Genomic DNA, 15556 nt, shown 5'->3' on the forward strand with positions numbered 1-15556 from the left:
ATTTCTTCCTTTCCCTTCTTGCTGTGCAACAAAGTCCATGTTTGACGTGACAACAATGAAAATGAAATGAAATTGCATTCAAGCTATATACTTACCAAACACCATAGAGAGGGCATGACATGAATCCATTTTTAGTCTTCGAAGGACAAACATCAAATCCATCTCCACTCATTTCTTTATAAATCCATGACATGGATGAAATGAGTCTGTTGATGATTATCTAGGGTTTAGTTTACTATTTGGCATGATGTTCAAAATTATGGTTACATTAATTCAATTTATATATGTATATGTATAGGAGATTATAAGAATTGAAGAGAAAATTGAATATGGATATCCAAAGAATATTAAAGTGGCTTTTTTCTATAATTAAAAAACACAAAAATAAAGTATTGAATGAATGTGATAGGACGCAAATGCAATGGCAATCTAAAGAAATGGGAAATCCAACAAGAACAACATATGTGCTTTTATACTTGACTCCTAAATCATATATTTTATGGTGCACTTATATTCCTTTCTTTTTGAAGAATGCTTTCAAGATCATTTCCCACATGGTCATATGCTTGAACCTACATTTAATATTGTCAAATTTTGTTTAAAGCAAATCATAACAATACTAAATAAGTTTTCAAATAGAGTAATATGTAGGCTCTCTTCTATGATTAAGTATTTTTTATGTAAATAGGAATATAAAATTAACTACTTACTAAAAAAAGGATCATAGAAGTTTCAAAAATAATTTAAAACTAAATACTCATTATAATAATGATAACACAAATAATTAATATAAGCTATAAATAATGATTTATTTGGATGTATACTATCCATACATAATAACGGAAAATCACTAAAAGAGAATTTATGAATTTCATTAATTAAAAACGTTTTATCGAAGAAAAATTTACATAGCTTCTATGGAAAATTATACTCCAAAACTGATGAGACCAAACCATGCAAAACCAAACCATATTACCTCTAACCATAAAATGGTCTATCAAGGGCACCCATTTTGTTCCACCTTGTAATATAGAGTAGAAAACTTAACAAGCTCTTTATCTACTTATGCACAAGTAAAACACATTAGGTAAACCACCCCTCACTAGGTAATTAAATATTAGAATAATCTCATATGGTAAAGAACTTAGGCCCAAGTACAAAGCCTAAACTTCATAGAAAATTGCCAATAAGATTTAGATTCTAACACTTTAGCTATATGCCATATATAGGTCTTTATATCACATCAAAGATTTACAAATTACCCTTGGAATTTATATGTCATAGAAGGCTTTACAAAGTAGCTTGAAAACCAATGGTACTAGGCCAGGTAAATTCATTCCTTCCTCCTATTTGAAGCCCTTGTGATAGTTAATTGGTTTGATCCAATATTTACAAAAGGCATGCTTCTTATTGGCATTAGAGGGAGGTCTATGAGTGGCGGCTAGGTTTTTTGCATCTCATTGATCAATGGTGAATTCTAGTGATTGAAAGAAGAAATTTGTTTCTATTGAAGGAATGACAACTCAAGCCATGGTCTCATATAGTGCCATGTTGAAATATGGATTTGTTCTTTCAGTTGTCCAAGAAGCTTTGGCCCTCAATGTTACTTTGGAAGAGGATTCCTTCAACTATGGTTTTTTTTTTGCAAATTAAGCTTTGGTTTGCAGATTTAATGGGTTTTGGCCACGATTGACTGATGATCTAAATATTTACCCTTTGGCTTAGGGTTTTTATATTGTGGTTTTTTATAATATTGAGGATAAGTGGAATATTTGTGAATCTGGGCCCTGGTTTTGGGCCAGTGCTAGCCTTTTATGCAGCCATGATCTCCCACCTTTGATCTAGTTATGGTGTCAATCTCCATGGTTCCTTTTGGAGTAAGGCTCCCAAACCTTCCCCTACATATTTGGAACCTCCCAAAATTATCTTCCATTGGTAATGCATTAAAGAAGTTTTATTATCTCAATCTAGACTCTGATTTTTTTTATAAAACCACTTATGATCGTATATGTGTTGAGATAGACTTCAACAAGGGTTTTCCTGTTGAGATTAAATTGACAACTCCAAAATATGTGTGGGTATAGAAGTTTGAGTATGAAAATGTTTCATTTTGATGTTGAGCTTGTTATGAAATAGGGCATGTAATAAAAAATTTCCCAAAGTAGTTACAGAATAACAGAGACCAGAAAATAATCGGAGGCCCAAATGGTGGGAAGGAGCTCATATCGAACATTATATGGCACAAAGAAGAAGAGATAGGGTAAGAAAGAAGCTGAGGAAAAACTGGAAGAAGTTATAATCAAAGAAGATTGACCGAAGGAAACAAAAAATAGTCAAGAAGAAGTGTATGAGGACCCTCCATATTCAACGACAATTGGGGCACAACATACCCTAGTGAAAGTTGGATCCCCCTTTGAATCCCAAAGGAAAAATGTTGGAAAAGAAACTTCTTGGGAAGATCAGGTAGATAAGGAAGAACTTGAAGACAATAATGACCACTCATCAAAGGGTAATCTATTGGATACAATAGAAAATGCAGGTTGGATTCAAGTGGGGAAGAAGGGTGTAAACACCCTAAATGAACCAATTTCCCTTGTAGAGTTAGAGAAATGGGATAAAAGCAACAAATGTTCTTTGTTTGTTTGTTGAGTTTCCTCCAATTGAACTTAAACAAAATCTTGTACGATCCTCCATTCATAGTAGTGGGTTACAAATCTATCCATGTCTATATATTTTATTTATAACTGCTAATAAGGAACTCTTTCCGTTGTCGGCACTCCACATGTGTGTGTGTGTGTCTGTGTCATGGGGGCTTCAATCAATGAACCTCTGACATATCATGTGCATTTGTGGCATATTAAACAATACCCTTAATTTGACTACATATTGGAAAATACCTCTAAAAACCACATTATTTAACCACTTACAAATATGAACCCAATACACCTTTCCAACTTAAAAAAATCCCTACTTTCACTAGATATTGTAGATCTCCCACTCGAGGACTTATTTTTATTTCTATTCTGGGACCGTCCTCATACAGACAAGGCATCTCCATTTTGTCCCTCCATATTTTTCCGTCTCATCTCCTCTGACAACAAGGATGAGACTATTTCATCAAACTTCAAGGTAGTTGTATAATTGTATTGCTACCTATTGCAACAACCAAACTATCCCAAAAATCTGGTAGAGAAGACAACAAACTGATGCACTTATCTTCATATGAAATTTTAATATCAATAGATAACAACTGACTTACCATAGTATTAAAGGTGTTCATATGCTCTGTCACCGAGTCTGCATCCTTCATCCTTAGGTTATACAACTTTTTTCATAGGAATAGTTTGTTCACCAGAGACTTAGATTGGTACAAAGTCCCTAACTTGTCCCACAAAGCCTTCTCCGTAGCTTCCCCTGATACATTCAACAATACTGAATATGAGATACAGAACCGTATTGTGTTATTTTCTTTCTGATCTAACTTCGTCCAGTATTCATCTAATGTTGTCGTTGGTTTATTACCCGAATCTACCGTGATCCACTGATCTTTATCCACTAGCAAATCCTCCATCTTGAGTTTCCACAACTCAAAACTCTGACCATTAAATTTCTCAATCTTTATCTTTCCACTGCTCGCCATCTTCTTTCACCACAAGAATTGATCCTGCAGACATCCCACTAAGTAGGGTCTACCACAGGCCCGAGCAAAACCCATCAACAAAGGCATCTCCTTGAAGCTGAAACAACTCTGATACCAAATGTAGGTTTTAACCCTGTACAGAAATTACCAGCAAATGAATTCTTAAAAACAGAAAATATACAATGGAAAGAAGATAAAACATAAAACAGATATACACAAAGATTTTCCCTTCGATCCCAAAAACAGAACTACAAGATTGATTTTTCATTATATTCCTTTCAATGTTACAATACATATATATACATGTTGAAGCATCCATAAACCCCAATCCATTAACCCTGGATTAGAACATAATAGTAGTTCCCTTGACCAAATCTACAAGATACCATGGGTAGAAAACAATCATGCCCAAAACCATACGCAAAACCCATGCAAAAAACCATAGGTAGGTTTGCCCACCTACCTAGATAGCGCGTGGGGCTAGTCGTGGAAAGAATATAACCCACACCCAATAGACACAACAAGACCTTACTGACTTTCCTCAGGTGCTACAGGACCTCTAGGAGTAACCTAGCCCCTCCAGGTGTCCAAAACCTGAGGCAACTCACCTTTTCCTTGACCTAAAGCCCCATTCACTCCCTTGCCAACACCTCCATGTGACTATGCATTCCCAGTCACTCCCATAGGCTTGCATCAGTGCGACCGTGGCCTTTTTCTGCCAATGTTGTGCCAACGACTGGGAGAATTAAGGCTACTTTCCATGGTTGGGGCTAAGCCTCTACCCAGAAATCTAGGAAACTTCTAGAAATCATAAAAGTCATGAAGAAAATGCTTGTAAATCAAAAACTAGAACCAGGATTTGACCTGACCATCCCCAACTGGAACGAAGATTTTATCAAACACTTGGTAGATATGTAAAGGCCATGAATGCAAGTCTAAACATAAGGGACTGAAAACTTATCTAAGGTTTAATAAGAAGGGTCTCTACCTTCTCACATTAGTTGTCATAACATCAATTAGGTATTGCATTCATTATTTATTCAGTTACAAGTAAAAACATGAATAGAGCCATGACTGAGATCTGTCATAAAACCATGCTTATAACCATCATATAACCAGATAGATAACAATAAGAGAACAACCATTAAAGCCACATAATAACCAGTACATTTCCTTACCAAAAGCAAGAGAAACTTAGTTTTTATTAACCATAGGCAATTACCAACCGGGTTCGGGACTTCCACGTTCCACCCGACCATAGATTGGTTGAACCAGATCTTTCTTTCATCCAATCATCCCCGTGCCATATTCCAAGCATGAATGTGGGATCTCATGGGATAAGCCAATCCATAAACAACCAAGGGAATCCATAGGTTAAACCAACTCCACCCTCACCATACCGGGATCACACTTAAACCGGTGCTGAGATCACAAAATCGGACCGAGCTTGGATACCTCAAAATTTCTTCACATACCATGCATGTCAAAACCAGCTAGGAAATCACACATGCAAACTGTTACCTGCAAGTATTCCCGCTAAAGATGCTTGTGTTAGGATATTCCGACACATAGGATATAGTTAAGTTCAACTTGGTCTAGCATAGAGTTAGGTTAGAGTTAGGTAAAGTGTGTTTCTTTACCGTTGTACATTTTGTAACTTACAATCCGACGGTCACGATATGTAGTGATCCGACGGTTCACTCTCACCTCGGTATTACCGACACTTGATCCGTGGCTTGACACCCGATTGGTCCATGAGTTCTATTTAAAGCGCATGGAGGGTCATTGTTCGGGTAATCCGTGCATGAGAGAAGCTTATGTAAATTTTCATTCTTTGATTAATAAATTGTCTGTACCCACGTTGGGACAGGCCGTGGACTGTTTCCCTCCTTGCACTCTGAGGGTTTTAACCACGTCAAAAATACTGGTGTATTGATTTGAGATCTGGTTGTGAGCGGTGTCCTTTTGGTATTCTTTCTGAGGAACTTACCCTGTAAATTCCTACATGGTATCAGAGCTATTTGAGGGCCGCGTCCGTTGGTGATCCAAATCTGAAGCCGGTAGAACTGCATGCTGCTGTCGTTTCCTAGATCTGCTGTTTCTGACTGGTTTCGGGCCGAGAGGACTGCTCTGTTGCGTTCGGAGCATCTGTTTCAGTGAGGAACCCCTTTCGTTTCACGCGAAAAGGTTTCCAGTAGCCCTAGCTGCGTCATTTTTCAGATCGGGAGGTATACAGTGTTTTTTTTTGCAGTTTACTGTCATTTTCTCTCTGCTTATTTCGGTTTCGGTTTATTTAGCCTTTTTTTTCTCGGATCTATACCTTTCATTTCTGCGTATGCTCTTTGCCCTGCGACTCTGTGCGATCTGGGCAAATCAGAAACAGAAAGAAAGGATTTTTCTCATGCGTATGCTCTTTTCCCTGCACCTTAGTGTGATCTTGGAAAATCAGAAACATTGAGAAAAATATTTAGTTTTTCGGTTAAAAGCTAACTTTGAGATTTTTTTTAAAAATTCTAGTTTTTTGGCTAAAGCTAACTTTGAGCCGTAAGGTTCGTTTTTCTTTGCATATTCGTGTTGGGTTTTGTGTTTTGTGTTTTGTAGGGGAAAAGAGCATTCCCAAGGCAAGCACGCAAATCGAGGCCCCCCCCCTCTCTCTCTCTCAAATATTTTGTATAGATCAATTGGTTCAAAGACTTTTTAAGAGAGTAGAGGTCTTGGGTTCAAGTCTCCATTTTGTGGGGGCGGATTTTTTCATTCCCGCACATTCGCGCACTTTGCCGGCAACGTCAACAATTTTTTTTCAAAAAGCCATATCTTCTTCATCCGGAAGCCTTTTTCAGAGCCGTTTTTTTTAAAATCGCCTATTTTTTCAAGATCTATCCATTGGACCACTTACTTTTAGCATCTTCAGCTTCAGGTTTTTTTCAAAAAATGGAAAGTCCATGCCAAGTCATTCTTGACAGCACTAACTACTTCCAATGGGTAGCCTACATGGGAGATTTACTTAGAAGTAAAGGTCTCTTTAGAATAGCCACAGACCAAGAGAAGAAACCCAAAGATGAAGACAAGGCCGAAAAATGGGAAAATAGACAAGATCAAGCACGTGGTTTGATAGGAATGTCTGTTTCTCCTGATCTTAGATTCCACATTGCAGAAATTGAAACTCCTCATGAAGCATTAGAAAAACTTGCTAAAGTTTTTGGGATTAAAAATGAAATTAGAGCCCATCAACTTGAGAATGAGTTGCTTACTTTGGATCCTAATAATTTTTCTTGCATTGAAGATTTCTTGTCCAAATTCAAGACCCTTAGATATCTCTTGGAAGGTGTTAAAGTTAAGAAAGAAGATGGTAACCTTATTTATTCCATCCTTACTAAGTTGGGACCAGCCTACTCTGTATTTGTTTCCACTTTCCATTCTACAAGGGAAGCTTTCATTTGTCAAGGCAAAGACTACAAACCCCCTTCCTTTGACTCCTTTTGTGATTCCTTAATAAGAGAACAAGAAAAACTCTTACACCTTGGTCTTCTTAATCTTGGAAACTCTTCCTCGAAAGCGTTAGCCGCCCAGCAGCAACCAAATTCAAAGAATCCTAAGAAGTCTTATCCTCAAAGGAATGGTCCTAAACCAACTCAGCCTCAAGATGAAAGATCATTTCAGCAAAATGACAAGACCAATAAAAACAAATGGAAGAGGACTGACAGACATTGTAACTTTTGTAATCGAGATGGCCACTTAGAATCTAAATGCTTTAAGAAGATGGAAGCCTTGGAAGCCGCAATGAAGAAACATAACATCCATCTGGAGCCTACTTCAACTTCAACTTCCGGAACGGCACTTTCTGCATGTCATCGTCAATCATCTCAGTCTGGTTATGCATTAAATGTATCTTCTTCTTCTTCTCATTCTCATGAGTGGCTCATTGATTCTGGAGCCTCTTGTCACATGGCCAAAAACCAAGCCATGTTTTCTTCTTTAAATGATTGTAACACCAAAAATATATATGTTGGTGATGATAGATCTCTTAATGTTGTAGGGACTGGAACTGTTCATCTAGACAATGGTCAGTTCAATGATGTATTATGTGTTCCAAACTTATCCTGCAACCTTCTATCTGTCTATCAGATAACTCATTCAGGTGAAGGTAAAATTGTTGAATTTTCACCTCATGATGTTGTAATCAAGGATCTAAAAGATCCTAAACAGATTCTAGCTACTGGTCTTGCTGATGATTCCAAAAGGTTGTATAAGTTTCACAACTTTGGGTCATCCCATCTTCCCTCAGTGTTTGTTGCTCATAATGATGAAGTGAGCAAACTTTGGCATGAGCGGTTTGGTCACTTAAACTATCGCTCCCTTCAGCATCTATGTAAAGAAAATATGGTGACAGGTCTTCCTATGGTATCTTGCAAAGATGGTGTTTGTTCCGGATGTGTACTCGGAAAACATCATCGGGACAGTTTTGACAAACGTGCCTCTTGGCACGCCTCAGCCCCTTTACAGCTTGTGCACAGTGATTTATGTGGTCCTCTCCCTGTTGCTTCATTCTCTGGCTGCAAGTACTTCTTAACTTTCATTGATGATTTCTCTAGACGCACTTGGGTATACTTCTTAAAACTCAAGAGCGAAGTATTTAGCACTTTTTTGGCCTTCAAAGCATTTGTTGAAAAACAATCTGGACATCAAATTCTTAAGCTAAGAACTGATAATGGTGGAGAATATGTTAAAAACGCATTCATCAACTTTTGCACCGAAAATGGAATTCAAATGCAACATACTGTTCCATACACTCCACAACAAAATGGTGTAGCTGAAAGGAAAAATCGCACCTTAAAGGAAATGGCTAATTGTATGCTGCAATCTAAAGGACTCAGTCTTAGTTTTTGGGCCGAAGCAATTAATTGTGCAAATTATATAATCAATCGCACTCCTACTAAGGTTCTAGAGAATATCACTCCAGAAGAAGCTTGGAGTTCCATTAAACCAGATGTAAGTCACTTTCGTGTGTTTGGAAGTGAAGCATGGGCCCATATTCCAGATGAAAAGCATAAAGCTTTAGAACCTAAGAGTGAGAAATGTACTTTTGTTGGATATTCTGAAGATGTAAAAGGTTATAGACTTATTCCATTTAAGTCCAAAAATGTTATCATTAGAAGAGATGTAAAATTTGATGAAAATAAATCGGCCTGCGAGCCTAGTCCGGCGGATGTGCCACCTCTTCCTATCTCTTCTATCTTTGAAAACATTTCTTCTTCTGATGATGAAAGCGAGGATGATAATCCTCCCCCACCTTCTCAGGATCCTCAACTTCCAAGATGGGTCCGTGCTACTCGGGATGCAGCAGGTGATCTTGCCGGTGATCCTACAGATCAGCGACGTACACGTTCTCAGTTTGAAAGAGCCTCTTCTTTACTGGCTCAAGCTCCAGTAAATCATGATCCTGACACTTTTGCAGAAGCTTCAGGCCATCCACATTGGGAAGCAGCTATGAATGAAGAATATCATTCATTGATGACAAATGATACATGGGATCTTGTTCCTCTACCAAAGGGACGCAAACTTGTTAGATGCAAATGGGTTTACAGAACCAAGTATGGACCAGATGGGAAAGTTGATAAACATAAGGCTCGTCTAGTTGCTAAGGGCTTTTCACAGGTTGAAGGCATTGACTACACTGAAACCTTCTCTCCAGTTGCCAAAATGAACTCTATCCGCCTTGTTCTTTCCCTTGCTGCCTCTTTAAAATGGGAAGTCCATCAAATGGATGTTAAATCTGCCTTCTTGCATGGGGACTTGCAGGAAGAAATCTATATGGAACAACCCATTGGCTTCATACAAACAGACTCCAGCCTCGTTTGTCGACTTAAGAAATCCCTTTATGGCCTCAAACAAGCTCCTCGGGCTTGGTATGCCAAAATGGATAGCTTTCTTTTAGAATCTGGCTTTTCTAGGTGTCATTCTGACAATACTGTCTACACCAAGAAAGTGGGCAACTCTCTTATCATCCTTGTTCTTTATGTTGATGATCTTATTCTTACTGGTAGTGATCCCAACCTTATAAACCATGTGAAGTCCAGCCTTAAAAAGAAATTTGAAATGACAGACTTAGGACACTTACACTATTTTCTCGGTCTTCAAGTCTTGCAATCCCAAGAAGGTATTTTCCTTTCCCAGTCCAAGTATGCTTGTGATATTCTTCGTCATTTTCACATGGAAGACTGTAAGCCAGCCCCTTCTCCCTTTCAGTCTGGAGTCAAACTTTCAGTCTCTTGTACTTCTCCTGAAGTTGATGCTACCTTATACCGTCAACTTGTCGGAAAACTCTTGTATTTAACCCATACTCGTCCTGATCTTTCCTTTGCTGTTGGCCTTGTTGCTCGTTTTATGCAAAACCCCCGTGAAAGTCATTGGAAAGCAGCTAAAAGAATACTTCGTTATGTTCGAGGTACAGTACAGTTTGGGATTCATTACAGTGCCAAAGCAGCTCCTCTGTTAGTTGGTTTCACTGATTCTGATTGGGCTGGTGACCTTGATGATCGGAAGTCTACTGCCGGTTATGTCTTCACTCTTGGTTCAGGACCTATTACATGGGCTTGTAAGAAACAGGCTGCCATTTCTCTTTCGTCAGCAGAAGCAGAGTATCGTGGTGCCGTGGAAGCTAGTAAGGAAGCCTTGTGGCTTCGTCAGATCCTATCCGAATTTGGCTTTGAGCAGCAGCATCCAACCACACTTTGGTGTGATAATCAAAGTGCCATTCAGCTATGCAAAGATCCAGTCCAGCATCAGCGCAGCAAACACATTGAACTACACATGCACTTCATCAGAAAGCTCATTCATGACCATGTTCTTGAAGTGCAATATTGTCCAACGGATGATCAGGTTGCAGACATCTTCCCAAAGGCTCTCACAGAGGCGAAGTTCACTAAACTTCGATATATGCTTGGAGTTCAGGAAGTTGTCACTAAGGGGGGATAGGCTCTAGTGCCTCCTTCCTTCTCCTATTGTGTCATATTTGTAAATCCTTCAATCCTATCCCAAGTTGTTCTTAAGGGGGGATGTTAGGATATTCCGACACATAGGATATAGTTAAGTTCAACTTGGTCTAGCATAGAGTTAGGTTAGAGTTAGGTAAAGTGTGTTTCTTTACCGTTGTACATTTTGTAACTTACAATCCGACGGTCACGATATGTAGTGATCCGACGGTTCACTCTCACCTCGGTATTACCGACACTTGATCCGTGGCTTGACACCCGATTGGTCCATGAGTTCTATTTAAAGCGCATGGAGGGTCATTGTTCGGGTAATCCGTGCATGAGAGAAGCTTATGTAAATTTTCATTCTTTGATTAATAAATTGTCTGTACCCACGTTGGGACAGGCCGTGGACTGTTTCCCTCCTTGCACTCTGAGGGTTTTAACCACGTCAAAAATACTGGTGTATTGATTTGAGATCTGGTTGTGAGCGGTGTCCTTTTGGTATTCTTTCTGAGGAACTTACCCTGTAAATTCCTACAGCTTGAACCTTACCTTCCTTTACTTTCCTTATCCTTCTTTGATTTTCCTTCCTTTTCTTGTCCTTCCTTTGCTTTCTTTCTTTCTTTCTCCTCTTGGTTTTTTTCTCTTCTCTGAGACTAACTCTAAAACTGAATTGACAAAAGCTACCAACTAATGCTCTGAGGTCTTTTTATTGATGAGGCCTCTAATTTCTTCAATTTTCCATTATTTTCCTTCATTTTCCTCCTCACATGCAATCTATGACCTTTCACCTTCCTTTTCTCTTAATTTCCATTATTTACATAAATAATGTGCCAAAAATACCTTTTTTCCTTTCTAAAGCCTTATCCATTGCCCTTGCCAATTTCCCCTTAGCCATAAAACACAACAAGTGATTCCCACTAGGATATTTTTCCCAACATTTAGCTTGTAATAAGTGTCCCTTGTCCATGGTATTATTTTACCTTTATTAACTTTTATTGCAGGAACTTTTAACCTGAGGTTGTTACAACCCTGAGCCAGATTCTAGAGTCTGAGCGATCTATCACTTAGGGATTTAAACACAGCCTCCAGTTGTTCCAGAAACTCAATATTCTACCATCTCCTCCCTTCAACTATGCTACAATCAACCAATGCACAACGACACTACGGTTCCACCTCGATTTAGGGACTCCATAACCAAAACTAAAACATTACACAACAGGGAGCCTCAAATTTCTTCCAAGACTTTTCTAGGATTATTTCCTCCACCCCAATCCTCAGGAGTTATACAAATTATGGTGTAGATTTTCAATTGCTCAGGAAGCTTTATTCAAAATCACAAGACACAAACCTACTTTACTACTCTATGGAATTCAATTCACAATTTAGAACATCAATCACAAACATGCAATGAGAAATAACACAAATGCACACATTATTTTTCCAGAGGAAAGAAATATGCTAAAAACCCCTATGTTTTCTTGCATTAATTTGATGAATATAGATGTATTACAATTTCTTTGCTCAATTGAGCAAAACTTGCAAGTGAATAGCTTATCTCTCTACTCACTCAGAAGATATAACCCAAACTTAGTCAATTTCTGCCTCTACTTGAGCCCCTATTTCCTTGCGCAATTCCTTTAGAAATTTGGCCCCTATTATTTAGTAAATTCCTAAAATTGATTGTGCAATTCCCAAGATTGATCATCTGATTGCATGCAACACCTGTAGACACAAGTCTATTCTACAATTGATGTTACAGTTCCTTGGAATCTCCACCACAGCCAGGGAACTTGAATTATCTGAATGCACTAGTTATTTTGGGTTGATTGATCAATTAACATGATGATCACTGAGTTAGACTAAAGTCTCACTGGACAACTGACCTTTCACTAGTTCCTCCAACAATTGGAACACGTTTAACTTAAAACAAATTGAAATATTTGACCTTGATTGCTACAAATTAGCAATCACACATGCTTAACTGAACTCTAAATCCTCCAACTCGAATTTAATGAGTAAATTAGGTGACACAATCCATGTCACACAAGTTAAATGCATCCAAGTTGTCTGCTGATGTGGAAATTCGAATTTTCTCAATTTAATCAAGGCAAAATCAAGTTGAGAATTTCTTGTTGCATTTTTCAGCACTCCCTCTCAGCAAGAAAGGGATTATCAACCACCCCTATCCTGCACCTATGGAACTCGAACTTCCCTCTTGACAAGGCATTTGTTAAAACATTGGCATCTTGTTCCTCTGTCGGAATGTATTATAGCAACATTATCCGCCTCTACACAGTCCCACAAATGGTGATACTAGATATCTATATGCTTGGATCGATCTTGAAATACAAGTGATCAACAAGCATTTGATAAATAACATCGTTGGACATGGTTTAACTTTTCATCCTTTTGCATGGAAGTCTCACAATTCACAATGTATTTTTTGCTCCTTGAGGTACATATCATGTTCTCCAAGGCAAGGAAATAGGTCTGTTTCACTCTCTTGGGCAAGAAAAGTCATCTCTAAGTAAAATCGCCTAAAATTCCTTCTTCAAAGCGCATTTTCAAGCATTATTTCACTATCAAAAGAGGGTCGACTTATCTTGAGGTAGATTGGGGGTTAGTGGCAATATGGCACCTTTTATGAGAAAAGAAAAGGTCATGTCAAGTAAACAACGCTTCTATGGACCATGCCTAAGCCTACAAACAAGGAAAATATGCATCAAAAGGTTAAATCAAACAAGATCAAGCATAAATACAGGAGTCATCCATCTTCAAGAGAGTCGTTGGGGGTCAAAAGGTTAACTCCAAGTGAACTTTGAGCAAAAAGGGGGAACTGTTGAACCTCTACTAGCCTCTAAATATTTTGTTTTTTTGTAAGGTTGATTTGTATTATTTCAAAGATTTAGAGTACATCCATATTATCATGTTGTTGCTACTGGCCTTCCACATGGGAAACCAGACTAGTAGCACAACCATAGCTATTTTGATGGTAAAAAACTAATATTGTCTTACCAAAACATAATTATTATACAAAATTGAGCTTAGTTCCCTAATGTTTGATCTCTATCATACTGTTTGATAGCATAAAAGTGACTACAGGAAACATAACTAGTATTGGTATATTCAAACAGGAAATTAAACAAGTGAGTCATGTAAGGGCTAATTTGTAAAGGAATCCACCTAAATTGTTTCCAGAGGTTAAGATTCTACTTTAATTTTAGTAAACATGATATTAGCTTAATGTTTACCTAGGATTTTGAGCTTTTGGTCCAATATGTTGATTTTCCATTAGATTTCCACTAATTGGACCTGCATCCTTTGTTGAGGTTCCCCTCTCTCCTTTAAGACATGCCCAAGGACAATATTTGTCTATCAATAAACATCCACCACACAAATATACTTGGTTTATCGGGTACAAGAGAAGTCCATGTTCAGAATCAAGTCTCCCATTTATGTCAATAGCTCCACATTTGACAAGTTTCAGCGCCTCAAACACTCTTCCTCCTCTGCCTCCTCTAATTCCACTTGTACAACTGGCAAGGAGTTAGTGAAGAATATTCTAGTTGCTTTCTCCACCACCATCTAGTAATGAGAGGGTGGGCCTTGCCCCATGTGACATTGATCGCGTCCCCTGCCACCCCCATGGTTTGCACCTATGCTACCTTATCTATGCCTACCCCTTTCCATGCTACCAAACGAACTATGAACCCTACTAAATGAAGAGGCATAAGGGTTAAAATTGTGTATCCACCCACCTACAAATATCATTAAATGCCTTGGCCCGACCTTGTGTGCCTCTATATCAAAAATTTTCTAGACTAGGGATAAGTTAAAGGAGGCCCAGTTTCTCCAAAACGCCTTCTTAATTCACGCACACGAAAGGGTTGAATTTCATTCAGAGAGACCTCCCCTTGATCTCTGAAGAGTACAACACCAGCTTGAGTGAAAAAACACCTAACAGAATGGTCTACCCCACCTGTAATGGTGGACTCCAACTAGGTCACCACTCGACTATCCCAAGGGCCACACATAGAAAGACTAGTAGCCCAACTTAAGGGTAACTAGAGCCACAAAGAAAATGACTGTGGCACTGCAACACCTAGGTGAAACCATAGCACTACAACATTGAAACTTAAAAATCCAACTGAGAAAACCAAAAAATCTTGACAATTTTACCATCACACAAAATCGTTGACCTTGTTGGCTTTCCTTCCTACCATCAACTTTCACGAAATAAATCCCAAGTTAACCAAATGGTAGAAATATATCAGATATCCATACATATAACCATCTCCAACCATGTAACAAAATGATGGTTGAGGTGGTGGTGCCTAACCTTCGTAGTAGCCTCAACCCTTTCCATAATGGCAATATTATGCCAAAGTGTGACTACCTTAGTCACCACAAGGTTCATCCATATGGCTCCTATACCTTCAACATTGACACATGAGCCCTCATCTCTTGAAAAGCTCCAAAACCTACCACCAAATAAATTCTCCTTTACCATCCATAAAGCGAACTAACCATCTTTCATATTGATGGTCATGGGTAATAAATGTGTGTCGATCACCCAATGTGGGGGTCCCTAGCCTCTAAGTATTATTCCAAGTCAATCCAAGCTATTTTTTAGGGGAACGTTGGACTTCTGGAGCAAATGGCCACCCATGACAACCAAGATGATGAGCCTCCTTATGTAGTCATTAACCTCTTTGGAAGGTTTTTAAACAATGTAAAGATATTTTTATATAATGACTTAGTCTCCAAGCCTTTTATGGATGACAAGTCAATATTTCATGAAGTTTCTTTGCATTTTCTAAATAGAAAATGGGTGAGAGATGTCAAGAGCCTCTTCTATAAATTCAAAGCTCACTCTCCTCCCAAATCATTGTGAATTATTGAGATCATTATGCCATAATGTAATATTTTCATGAAGCTT

This window comes from Pinus tabuliformis, chromosome Q, assembly GCF_031772625.1.
Source record: "Pinus tabuliformis cultivar Carrire ecotype Pingquan chromosome Q, CPIR1, whole genome shotgun sequence".
Taxonomy (NCBI): Eukaryota; Viridiplantae; Streptophyta; class Pinopsida; order Pinales; family Pinaceae; genus Pinus; species Pinus tabuliformis.